Here is a 13,601-nt window from a genome sequence, read left to right as displayed (position 1 = left end):
AGAGAGAAATTATGACGCGCTCTACACTGCGTGGCTTCAACGCCCAAGTCAAACGGCTGTCGATCCTTGCCGCGCCGCCACACCGGCCGCGTTGAGTCTTTGCGCAACACCGAGTTCGGAATGGGCAAGCTGCTCCCGGTCGCTGACGTCGCAGCTGTTGTGGCGTAGATGCACCGCGCTTTCACCGAATCGCTCTACTTCCTCCGATTCAAAGTTTTCGCTTTCTTCCCTCAACCAACAATGCGGAACTGCGCCTCTGCGAGGAGGTCACCCATTGTGCAGCATAGTCATCGGCACGGCGACCTTGGATGTGTGCGGAGGATCTTTTGCCTCGGAGACACTGGCAGCGAATTGTTCACGAGAGGGTTGTAGTCGTTAAGTGCAATGATTGGTTGTTCATTCCGCTTAAAAATGAAGGACAGGAAAGTGAGGAAATTACATGCTGACCGCACTGCTACTGTCGAGCTACATCTGCGGACACATGAACGGCGGTCAGCAGTGGGGGGTAAGGGGAAAAAAAGAGAGGGTAGAATAGGAGTTCCTAAAACTTTGTGCCAATCGTCGCCACATTACGCCTACCGTCAAGACGCACTTTTTTGCTTTAACCTTGTCTGCTGTGAACGAGGCCTTGTTTAGAAAATACAAAAAAAAAAAAAAACACATCGGTGGCGGTTGCTATAAGCGTGTTTAGAGATTTTCACTAGAGGGCCAAACTTTCTGTGACTATATATAGACGAATATTTGCGATTTCCAAAATAGACCTCTTCCGTGCAGCGGCGGAACCAGGTCTGGTTAGAAATCAAGGCTTATTTCAGCTGTTGCCACCATGGGCTACTGCAGGTCTCTTTTCGCGTTTTACCGCCCTCCCCCCCCCCCCCCCCCCTCCTTGGTCTAGTCATTGTTTCATATTTTACTACACACGCGAACTTGTTCGCCCATGTTGTGGCTTCCCGCCAACCTTATTGATGCATTTTGTGTTTCCCGCTGCATCTTCAAGTGTCTTTATAATGCAGATTACATGATAAGTTATTAAAGCTGAGGAAATTCCAACCAAAATTTCTTGGAACCCGACGTTTCGGATCCGGCACAGATCCTTTCTTCATGTGTGAGTCGTTCATGGCGCATCGACAGTAAAGCCCCTTTACTCGACAGACGTGCTGCGACCTCACGCAGAATTTGGAAATAGTAGAGAGTTTTAGGTTAAGGGACGCAAGTGGCTTGCGTACGTAAGAACTAGGGGCCATGGAACTGCGCATGCGCAGACTCCTACGTCTGGGTCTTCGCAGTACCGTCGCCCCTAGTTCTTGCGTCCCCTAACCTAAAACTCCAGTATATACACTGGCGAGAGTTCCCGAAGGGCGGTTGATGCTTCCGGTCGTTTTGCGGATGTGCTACGGCTCGAAAAAGAGCGCCTTTAGTAATGCTTTGCGTGTGCTCTCTCCATGGTGCACGGTGTTCACACAGGAAAGATATGTGGAGGCGCGGATGTGAAAGCCCGTGCTTGTCCAAACCGTGGTATACCTCAGTCCAGTACTCGCTATTCGGACAAGCTCGGATTTGGTGACACCGCCTTGAATATCGCCCAGCCACACGTTCCGACTACATGTAGGCGCCAGTCTTGTTTTCACAACACGAGTAGATTTGACGTGTGGTTTGGCATAAGGGCGTGCGCCATGCCGCTCCCAGCCTGCAATTCAGCAGCACAGTATGGTAGCTAGAAAAAGTGTGTGTGTACATTTATATATATATATATATATATATATATATATATATATATATATATATATATATATATATATATATATATATATATATATATATATATATAACTGCAGCTATTTTCATGTTCGCTTGTAGGATCCTAAAGGCGGCTGTAATTCGACCGTACGTGCTGACGGGACGGCAAAACGCCCCAAAGTTGCAGCACCCACTTGCATATTCTCCTCTGGGCTGTGGGCGCGTGCACCAGAGTTCGGCACGGCTGTTCTGCACACACACGCGCGCAACGCTCTGGATGGCTCGTTTTCTTTCTTTCTTTTGTTTTGAGTCCTAGACGAGTCACTGTCTGCCTTTGCGCCAGTCCTAAAACAGCGCTGGCAGGTCTATTTCAGCTGAAGTCTGAGTCACGTCGTCAAGTCTGCCGTCCTTGACGACTTGTGCCTCCAGTCAGACTCGAAACTGTTCACTTGTTCCACGCTGTGCTGTAGCACTCGACCGTCTCGCAGAAGCGCTCTTGGACTGACTTCAACATCACTCATGGCCCACTCATCGCAATGACAGTCGAAATATGCGTCCTCGCGCACGTCAAAAAAGTGTATACGGCGGCGGTATGTCGCTACTGCCTTCAGTGCTTTTATAGACTATAAGCGACTTCCCGAAGTGCAATGCGAAGTGGTTAATTGTGACGTATTTCATTATAAAATATTGATGTTATAGAAACTATGGTAATTAAATGCGCGTATTTCCAAGCGTTCACATGCTTCCCAATTGAGGCACATATCAAAGAGTCGCAGTCTACAGACAAAAACAGACACAAGGCGCGGGGGCTTGGGAGGTGGGGTCAGGCCCTCCGCCGCCCCACTGGCATCAGGCCTTGTCCTTTTGTTGTTGCTGAGAGGAATTTATCTTTCAAATTTGCTTTACGGTTCCAAACTATTGTCAGACTTCTAACCGTTCTTTAAAGCGACACTAAAGCAAAACAATATATCAGTTTAGACTGATAAAGCATTGTTTCAGAGCTTTGCAGGCGGTCATTTCAAAATAATAGTCTGAATATTAGATGAGGAAATGAAGGTTGAAGTATCAGTATTTGAATTTCGCGCCGAAACCCCGACACTGGTACGTCAGGGATTCCAAAGTATGTTTTCGTATTTGGGCCGCCTTGGCTCAGTAAAGGTTCCCCAAACTTGCGATGTTTAACATTTGGTTCCTTTAGAATACAACGCAGTGAGTCTGTACCGCTAAATAAATAAATAGGCCCTAAAAGACGCTCTCAATATCCATGACGTCACAACGACCTGGTGCGGGAACATCAATGAGGCGTCGCCACCTGTATTTCGCTTTTGCGCTTTTTCTTGCTTACTAAACGTCTTATCGTGGTAAGATTGGTGTTTTGGTGTTGTAGAAGGGTAATTTAATGACGCAGAAGAAATCATTCTTGTTTTTAGTGTTCCTTTAACACTACTTCGTGACATCCGCCTGCAGGTTGTGCCATGGCACAGTGCACACGTCGACTATGCCATCTCTCTCTCTCTCTATATATATATATATACATATATATGTATATCCCTCTTTATGTGTGCGTAGTGTCGCCTTCCTTAGATTCCACAACTGACACATCTTATGCATTCCCCCTCTTTTGCAGCCGTGCGCGAGATTTCGCAACAGTTCGCGGCTCTGACCCTGTTGCGCGAATACCAGCTGTTTCCCGTGGCGTGTCTGTGCGTTTTGATCCCGTACATGCCTCGTTTGTACAGAAACACACGAGGCGCTCAGGCTCTGAAGCTGGTCGACGGGCAAGCTGGCACACAGTGGTGACTCCCCACACGCCTCCTCGACACGCCACAGCTTTGGCCGGATAGCTCAGAAATCCACAAAAGGAATGCCAACGCAAAGCAAGATCAATACGCCCTATTGACTCTTTTCGTGTGCGTTTACCGCAACCAAGTAATGTAGTCAGGGCCCTGATGACGTAACAACGAGTGAACGTCTATGTTTTCTTCCTTGTGCGATTTTAAAAGTTCACCTCCATTTTTAACACCATATGTAAGACCAAGTCGCGTCCACCTAATCAGTATTTTTTTCTGTGTCCATTTATCGAAACATTGTAGTCGCATGCTCTTAGAAGTACTTTTTCATTCTGTATGTGCTGGATGGTCAAACCTATTTATTGCTCATTCATTCGTGGTCACATTCCCGTATGGTGTTTTGGCCTACACTGCTTCTCTAAAAAGTTGTTATACCGTATTTTGGATGCATGAAGCGTTGAGGCACGGAACATCTTCAGTTACACAGCAGTTGTCAGCGTAATACATATGGCGAACCAGATATTAAAAAGAGAACAAGAAACTGAGCGTTAATCTCTAGGAATATATTCACCTACAAGAAACAACAACAATAAAAGAAGAAAAAAACTGAATACTTTATTGTGGGCACAACGGGTACAGTTCAGATTTACAACTGGCAGTGTGAACAAGGCTGTGTTTCACTTATCACATCCCTTAAACGTTTGGCGCTGGCTGGAAGCTAATCATTTCGTCAGAGTGGCATAATTCGGGCTCTCATTGATCATGCAGTTTATAAACTCTCCAACCAAAAGATATTGAATTTCTGAAAATAAATCCCGACGTCTCGGTGCCAACTTGGCTCCTTCCCTCAAGGTATGACGGATGGTGGTAGCTCTGTAGATCTTGTTTATATAGGGAAGGTAATGGTTCACGTAGGCTGGTAAATTAGTCTTCGAAATGGAAATTCTCTTCAGGGTATTGTTATACTTCGGGTGTACGTGCGTGAATCTTTTCCAGCTAGCCAAACTCACTGTTACGATCCAAAGTGCGGCACTCGTATCGCGCTTCCAACGATAATGCGACCGCGAGACGATTACGCTCTCGCGTTATCGTTTGCACTGCGCACGCGCAGAGTGACACTTATAGAAATTTTGTGTTCGCACATGCCGCGGTTTTGTCGAGCTGGCCGCCCGATCTTTTTCTACAGCGACCATGTGATCACGACCAGCCAAAGGCTACACTGCATCGCCAATGAAACTATATATATGTATGTATGTGTGTGTGTATGAAGAACTCCGGGAGGTTAACCGAGGGGCCCGGTTTTTATTAGTCATATCATGAGAAACCAACAAACAGAGACACTAAGGAAAACGTAGGGGAAATTACTTGTACTAATTAAATTAAAGAAATGATAAATTAATAACAATGAAAGCAGGTGAAAAGACAACTTGCCGCAGGTGGGGAACGATCCCACGTCTTTGCATTACGCGTGCGATGCTCTAACGTAGCTCCATTGGTCAGAGCATCGCACGCGTAATGCGGAGACGTGGGATGGTTCCCCACCTGCGGCAAGTTGTTTTTTCACCTGCTTTCATTGCTATTAATTTAGCATTTCTTCAATTCAATTAGTAAGTACAAGTAATTTCCCCTGTGTTTTCCTTGGTATCTCTGTTGGCTTCTCATGATGTGATTTATATACATACATACATCTATTTCCCCCAAACGTCTACGAAAAATTGCCCCGTCGGCTCGACCACACCGGGTGTGCAATCTGTGGATGCATCGCGACCACACATCTCTCCGATGATATATATATATATATATATATATATATATATATATATATATATATATATATATATATATATATATATATATATATATATATATATATATATATGTTGTAGCGATGAAGAGGCATGGGCTCTCAGCACGCCGCTCGTGCTGAGAGTCCGCGCACCACTGTATCGCGTGTCAACTCGTGACGCCGAATATTTCCTGACGCAAACCGGGAAATCCCATGAGCGCGAACGAGGAAGCGACAAAAACGTATGTAGCGAGGACCAACTCAATCGAAAACGCTTTGCCTCAGGGTTCCTTTATATATATATATATATATATATATATATATCTATGCGTGTGTGTGAAAAAAATTAAAAACCCTGCATGTATAACAACAGGGTCACTGAGCTATTGTCAATAAATACATATTTTTTCTTTCTCGGCAAGCACGTGAATCAACAGCAATATCACTCCGGTTTACAAGGCGCCAGCCGTGCAAGTCATTGCGTCAATCGAAGCATTTCGCTCTTAGGGAAAATTAAACGCAGTTAAAGAGCTTCGCGAAAGCGAGGTTTAGCTTGTCCGGTAAGCGGGTAAACGCAGGCGTACGCCCCTTTTGGTGTAAACGTGAGCGGCCTGCATGGTGCAGTCATCTGGTGGCGCAAAGCTCAAACGGACAAAAACAGCTAACGTTGCAGTAACCAAGCGTATTTTACTTTGCTGCTGGTGTAAATTTTTGCCAGCAACACGATTACGCCAGTGCTTGCCCACGGGTAAAATACTTGTTGCAATTAAGACCTTGTTGCTGGTTACATTCGACTAAAATTAGCGGCAGCATTTACGAGCGGTTGCAGGTCAGTACATGTCCGTGCAGACTGGGCATAATACACAGGGACTTCTTGCTGCGCGCCTGGTCGCAAAAGTTTTCCGACAACATGGCCTGCGCATTGTGCTGCGAACGCAAACGCATGTGCGACTACCAAAATATACTCCTAAATTCCAGGCTGAGCGAACTTGCCTCTTTTGCAACGTCCACGCTCTGAGAAACTTTTTGCGGTCGGATATTACATCTATTCACGTATCCATTCGCCACGAAGCTGGAACATGACGCTGTTAGCGCATGTATCCTATCTACGGCAACACCCTGATCTTTGCAGGAGGCAACCGAGTGCCATATTTACGCGCCTAGTGAGTTGCTGAACCATTTGACCACCGCATACAAGCAAAAATGCAGGAAAGAGCTTCGCTTACATGGATTGGCGCTGGCAGCCACCGTGCTCGAGTCGTCTTGTCTTCATGTCGCGTGACCGTCATCTGTGCGAGCTACACGTGTCATTTAGAAGAGGCGCCCGGAACGGCCCGCCCTTTCCCTCCGAGGCCAATCGCGCGTGACCTTGGAAAGGCCCCTCTCTTGCCTGCCCGACTCTCTCCCCTTTCCTCCGTTTCCCGTGAGGGGATATATAATCTTCGGGTGAACGCTCCCGAGACCCTTTCACGACCCTGCTATTTGGACTGGCCGGTGAACATGTTGCTGCCCAGGTCACGAAATTTTGCCTCTTTATTTCGAACGACGTTCGGCTACTCCCGCAAAAGAGAGGTGAGCTTTTCCTTTTAACCGAGATATATTTACAGTGTAATTTTCTCGCCTTAGCTGGACTCTTCATATCGTGCGTATACCGCAGAGTCGCGTGGCGCGCTTGGTCATTCATCCTTTGCTTAGCGTGCATGGTGCGAGGAGCACGCTGTTATACTTCATTTGATGTCACGAATGGTACTGTTGCCTCGCGTCACATTGAACTGCAAGTGCTCTGTTGACAAGGTACTCAGAGAAATAGTAGTTCAGCACTTGGCCGTCGCTTGCGGTTCGGTCTTCTTTCTGCGCGAACTGGCGCACGTGGCGCTGAACGAGGAGCACACTCACCCTTTGCTGTAGGTGAATGAATGAATGAAAGCCCGGCAGCGCTTCGCAGGCAGAACCGAGAGCACGTGTTTGGTGCGCCCGAAATTCTTGACTGCACGTTGTCAATTCTTTAAAGTACGTATATTTGTCCTATAGGCTCTTCTCGCCTGTCATATGCGCGTGCTTGCGCACGCGTAACTGTTTTTTACTTCGTTCGAATCTTCTTTTTTTAATATAGTCCGCATACGTAGAGATGTTGCACACAGTGTAATGGCTGTGTGTTGGCTAGTCGCGCACGATACCGGCCTGAAAAGTGCTTAATGTTGGCTAAGCATGGCCTACGAACAAAGGTCGGTTGGTACTGCTGTATTTGTCAACTAATACAATATGGTCTTCGAAAAGAATTCGCGAGCACTAAGTTTTCCGACAAGGACAGTGTTCCAGGAAGAAACATCACGCACCGAGCGAATTGGTGGCGTGACCAATTACTAGCTGGCGATTCACGATAATTAGGCCGTATGCTTTACCTGCTCGTTCTCGACTAAAGCCTAATTAAATCCACTGCTAGGGAAAAGGCCTATCCAAGAAGAATCCGATTATCCCTGGCCTCTATTAAACGAGCATGCCTTGTGCCCCCCCCCCGAATTTCTTAATCACTCGACTTAATTCTCTTTCGACTACGTTACCCTTCCCTTGGTATCCGTTCTGTCTGTCCAATCGACCACCAGAAGCCTGTTAAGCGCACTATATATCCGCCGCACGCCTTTCTTTTACATATCAACCAAAGTACCTCTCATTTGATTCAGGGTATAATCCATACTGCTGTCTCTATTTGTTAATATTATTACCGTATTCCTTATCGTCGCTAATTCCGCCGCCTTTGCTTTCTTTCAAGTTTGTTCGCATCCGGCTTTAGGCTCCGTAGGTTAGTATGGACATAATTGTAGCGATACGTGGCTGTCATTCTGCAGGATTTCAGGACATCAACAAACTGATGCCCCAGGAAATGCGAAATAATCCTCAACGCATTCATATGCTCCCGATGATTACATTCATGGTCTGCGCTCCAACTCCCAACTGGGCTAAATAAACAGGCTCGTTCACAGCTTCTAGACACTGACTGTATACCCTAAAGGCGTTCTTTGTTCGGCAGAATGTTTTTTTTTTTTTTTTCTACGCCGTATTTCCGAAGTCTACCTCAAACCATGCCGGTTAAAGTAACAGGGCAATGTCACGTGCAAATGGCAGGTTTCTCGCGTATTCTGAATGTTTTGCCTAATTTTGTCAGCTCTTCTATGCGAATGAATGACTACACTAAGACGCACAGGTAAGTGCGTGTGCCACCCATTTACCGCTTTTTTTGCCTTTTATCCTCGTAAATGGGTTGTGTAACTATCTGCTCACTCTGGTTTCGACGCGCCTGCACGGCATCCATGGGCCGAGTAGCGCGCACCCTCTCCCCCGTTCACCGGACGGAGGGAGCATGGCTCTTGGGGCACGCAGCTGCATGATGACTGCGCAGCCCAGAGGAGCCATCATCACGGCTGAGCGGTTCTCTCCTCCCTGCATGGACGGCACCGTATGTGCTTCAGCGGCTCGTGTATCCGAACGCAGCTCTGGCGCATGTTTACCGACCTCGCGGGTTGATAGCGGCGCTCGTGGAGCACTTGTTTTTTTGGCTGCGCGGTGCATTCACAGGGGAGCGTCCCTTCTTCCCACGGGGACCAGACACATCGCCTGCGGTTGCGATATCGCCGGGCTCTCCTCCGTTTTTTCCAAGCGGTATCTGCTCGAGGCGGTCGCCAAATTCTAGACCGATAAAATATGTGAGTAAACATGAGACCCCTTGTACACTGCCTTCAATCCCTGGTACATCGCCTTCAGCCAGTGGGCTTCGGCGTTGCGCTTGAGGTCGCGGGTTCGCTTTCGGCCGCATTTAGATGGGGGCGAAATGCAAAAATGCTTGCTCGTGTACTTAGATTTAAGTGCGCCTTAACGATCGCCAGGTGGCCAAAATAATTCCTGAGTCGCCGACTACGACATACCTCATACTCAGACTGTGCTTTTGCCACGCGAAAACCCGGAATTTAGTCCTCTTAAAGATTGATTCGAATCCGACTGCGTAAAATATTGGAAGTGGCTAATCTGCTGACGGTCGGGCCGGACAGTTATACCGCCTAGATTGTAGCTTGTGTGACGCGGCCCAGTGAGATCATTTAGCTTGTGAAAATAAAAACACTGACGAATGGAGGCCTCGAGAGAGCACCTGAGATTATAATAGAGCGCCGAATCTCCAGGGCATCCAAGGGGCGGCAGCAGGGTGGATCAAAGTTTGAACCAGGGCTGTCAGTGGGTTCGGGTCGCCGAGGCCGGAGCGTGCCGGGGAGTGTTCGCATGCAAAAGCGGCTGCTCTCCGCGATGCAGCCGATCTGATCCAACCCCGGCACGCGGAGGCCTCGGTGAGACCGCAACCCACAAACGGGTTCCAGCTTTTGTGCCCCGTTAATAAAATTAAATTCTGCGTTTCTCACGAGCCGAAAGCACGATCTGACTATGAGGCACGCCGTAGTGCTGGACTTCGGATTAATTTCGACCACCTGGGGTTCTTTAAGGTGCACCCAATGCACGGTACACAGTCGTTTTTGCATTTCACCCCCATCTATATGCGGCGGCCGGAGTTCGATCTCGAGCCTATAGCAGCGCTACGCCACAGCCGCTAAGCCACCACGGCGGGTAATTTGCGTCCTGGAGGCGCCGCCAAAGTATACGAAATAATGTCACATTGTTTACACTTAGCTGTCAGAATCCGCGCGCGGAAGCCTAGGAGATTTTTGCGAAGATGTAAGATGGTTCCAGCCGGTGAAAAAACTCGAGCGCGAGTAGAAGGAAGGAGACGGAACAAAACTGGACTTGCAACTAAGTTTTTTTAACTTGACAACAATCCCGCGCGTTGCTGCTGCGCAGCGAGAACATAAAAATATAAAAACTGAAAAATGAGCGTTTTTCACCTGCTTGAACCATATTGACCTTACGTGCACCAATTCGCCCAGCAAACCAGCCTACTTCTGCGAAGTGCCTGCGCAATTTCTTTCGAATGATTCTGCCGGCAGAATAACCACACCCTAAAGTATTTATCACAGAAGTCAGAGGCACGCAGAAATGTAATTTAACCATATTCATTCCGTCAGTTGTCGAGAAAAGTCAGTGAATTGATCCAGACTGTTGTGTCGTCACAGAGGGCGAAATGCACTCGTGATGAGCACGCATTTAGAAGACCGCGCCAGCTGACATGAAGATCTTGGATGAAACGTCAGCATGATAACCCACCACACAAGCTTTGTTGATCTCTGCGTTGAGACGGACAAAAAAGGGCTTTATCATAACAAACGTGAAGAGATGGCCATACTTTGTCCACGTATTGCGTGGCCATGCTGCTTTTCGCAACTAACCGCGGTATAGTTAAATGAAAAAGTGTGTTTTTCACGTCCGTAACGTGAGCTGCCATTGGGTCTCGAGAGGATATATCTGGCTTTCGCTCTTGCACAATATGCCTATCCACCGCTCTCGACCGAACCGTCCTGGTGATAGGCGTAGCGCCCCTGGGGGACTCCACTGACTATGCACGGAAAGGAATTGAATCGGCATACATTATTCTGGTGAGACGTCTGACCCGCCAATGGCCACGACCAGACGACACGCTGCTTTACTTTCAGACACATTTTGGGCACCAGTCGTGTTTCGACACCTCCTAAATAATACTGGAAGCCTGCGTGCTTTGAGCCGTCATGTCACGCGGGAAAGGATGTATACATTTGAATCGGGGACGTCGCTTAGCGTGGCCCTGTTTTTATCAAGGTATACAGCTTTCAGTGGGAGCGCGTCGGCGTTCCTCATGATCTCGTATTCCGATGTGCAGACCTCGGGTGCTGGCGTTGCTGTTCTGACGGTTCGAATGGGTGCGCAATGAGGTGCAGTCCGAAGGCGATCACGTGGCTTCTTTCTCAAGCAGCGACCGGCATGAACCATATTACCGACGCATTTTTGGCCCCTCACATTTTGCTCCGGGTGGTTGTCATTGAATGCGGCGACCACGTGCATGCGCCATTACGCCGCCGTTCTTACAGCGCTAGTGCACGAGCGGGGAGCAAGTATATTGAAAAGCAACGTCGTATCCAATTCGCTACAGATCGTTCGCAGCTATAGCCTGCCCGGTAAGTTTGCGACGGCGTCAGACGAATGGTCGCGAACGCCGGACCGTAGAGTTTCGTACAATAATTACTAGAGAGAACTCTCGCGCTAGTGTCTACGGGACCTGTAATGGGGCGGTTCAGCCAGCATGGGAATTGTGGGAAGCACATGGATTTGCCTAAAACGTCGTCCTTCTGGCTTCACACACCTTCGTAAACTCGTCATTTTCAACAAAGTAATGCGTAATAATTAAACATTCGAACTGTCCGACGGCAGGGTTCGAACACAGAGCCTCTAGCACAGAGGCCGGATATTGAAACAATTACGCCACAGACACATGCATCGACACGCGACATAAAATGCCCTTGTGAACTTATCGTGGACAAGCCAGTGCCTTGAAACGGTTGGTGCGTTTCGATGTGGCCACCTCGACAAAGCTGAACCGTTGCAATTAGTAGCAGTTGTGCGTGTTCGCAGCGTCTTCTGCAGTTCGAAGAGTATGAATTGCTCTGAAATTTACGACAATGAAGGCATATAAAGGGTAATAAACAAAGCCATAACAACGAAGATAAGACAAATCCACGCACTTCCCATCATTTACATGATGGCTTAACGATTTCAGCGCCCATAGATAGAGTTTGCTACAAAAATTACTATAGGGAACTCTGGCGCTAGTGGCTACGGGAGCTGCAATGAGAACGGTTGTCCCAGCATGGGAATTACGGCAAGTACATGGATTTGCCTAAACTTCGTCCATTGTAAACTAAACGCGTCATTTTCAAGAATCTACTGCGTAATAAAGAATTAAATAAACATAATTAAGATTGTCCGATGGCAAGATTTGAACCCAGGAACTCTAGCACAGAAGCCTGATACTGAAACCATTAAGCCACGGACGCATGTATCGGCAAGCGAATGAAAGGCCCTTATGAATTTATCGCAGGCGTGCCAGTGCCTTGAGATGCTTGGCGCGTTTCGATTTGGCCACCTGGACGAGCTCAATCTTTGCAATTAATATCAGTTGTGCGTGTTCGCGGCGTCTTCTGCATTTCGAAGAATATAGCCTACTCTGCAATTTACGACAATAAGGTTTATATAGAGTAATGTAGAAAGCCACAAGAACGTCTGAATCCACAAGCACGAAGATCAGACAAATCAATGTACTTCCCATCATTCCCATGGTGGTACAACGACTGCAGCGCCAGAGTTCCCTCTAGCATAGTTTCATACAAGAATTACTAGAGGGAACTCGGGCGCTAGTGTCTATGGGAGTTTCCTAAGGAGCGCTGTGCCGTCATGGGAATGTGTGCCTGTAAGGCTTGTGTTGGCTGGTGTTGTAAGAGGCTTCGTCTAAAACGTAGGTATGGCTACACAAATAACGCACTCTTAAAGTAACATCTTCATAAAATGTTTCCATTCACGCATATGATATCTTTACTGGTCTTTATTTCTGGTCTTTACTCACCTTCAATGCATAACCGAGCGAAGAAAAGCAAGAACAGACGACAAACTGTTCCAAACCGAGCGTGAATCTTGTCGTCTGTCCTCCAACTTTAGCGGCCCGCTGATACTTTTTACGTATCATGTAATTGTACATGCAATAACAAGTTCTTATAGTTAAACAAAACATGTGTTTGTGCAATAATAAAGCTAAAACAGCTTTTTACGTGCTGTTTTAATAGAAAATGAATCATTGTGACAGACGGGACGGTGCTTGCCAGGCGCGTCTTCAAGGTGTCCTGGCTCTCCGACAACGATGCCAATTAGAAGTCACAATATACCGACATTCCCATGCATACCACAGCACAGCAGCGCCAGATTTCCCTCGGCAATATGGTGAGAAACTCTATGGGAGCTGCGTCGAGCCAGCAAGGAAATTATGGGAAGTACATGGATTTGCCTAAACTTCGTACTTTTGGCTTCAAACGACTTCGTGACTTTGTAAACTCGTCATTTTCAACAATACTGCGTAATAAATATTTGAATAAACATTATTAAAATTCACCAATGTCAGGATTCTAACACAGGACCTCTAGCACAGAAGCCTAATATTGCAACCATTACGCCACGGACGCATGCATCGACAAGCGATTCGAAACGCCCTTATGAATTTATCGCGCGCATGGCAGTGCCTTGAGACGCTTGGCGCGTTTCGATTTTGCCACCTCGACAAGCTCAATCGCCGCAATTAGTAGCGATTGTGCGTGTTTGCAGCGTCTTCTGCA

At 47.4% G+C, this 13,601-nt stretch overlaps 1 protein-coding gene and 1 long non-coding RNA gene across 7 annotated transcripts in view; one reads left to right on the top strand and one right to left on the bottom strand.

Annotated features, from left to right (window-relative positions):
* The window catches only part of LOC126547350 (serine/threonine-protein phosphatase 4 regulatory subunit 1-like), a 210,864-nt gene that overhangs the window by 63,477 nt on the left and 133,786 nt on the right, over positions 1-13,601 (top strand). The window contains exon 1 of one of the 5 annotated variants that reach the window (XM_055062687.2): positions 6,783-6,885. The exons of the other annotated variants lie outside the window; for them this stretch is intronic. The gene's annotated coding sequence lies outside the window, so the exon portion shown is untranslated. Of the gene's footprint in view, positions 1-6,782; positions 6,886-13,601 lie in introns of those variants that run through there. 5 annotated transcript variants of the gene reach the window in all.
* Positions 1-13,601, bottom strand: part of LOC126547357 (uncharacterized) — a 28,628-nt gene that overhangs the window by 13,726 nt on the left and 1,301 nt on the right. The window lies entirely within an intron of this gene.

This window comes from Dermacentor andersoni, chromosome 1, assembly GCF_023375885.2.
Source record: "Dermacentor andersoni chromosome 1, qqDerAnde1_hic_scaffold, whole genome shotgun sequence".
NCBI lineage: Eukaryota > Metazoa > Arthropoda > Arachnida > Ixodida > Ixodidae > Dermacentor > Dermacentor andersoni.
Note: the sequence above shows the minus strand (reverse complement) of the source record. Positions and strands in the feature narration are given on the sequence as shown.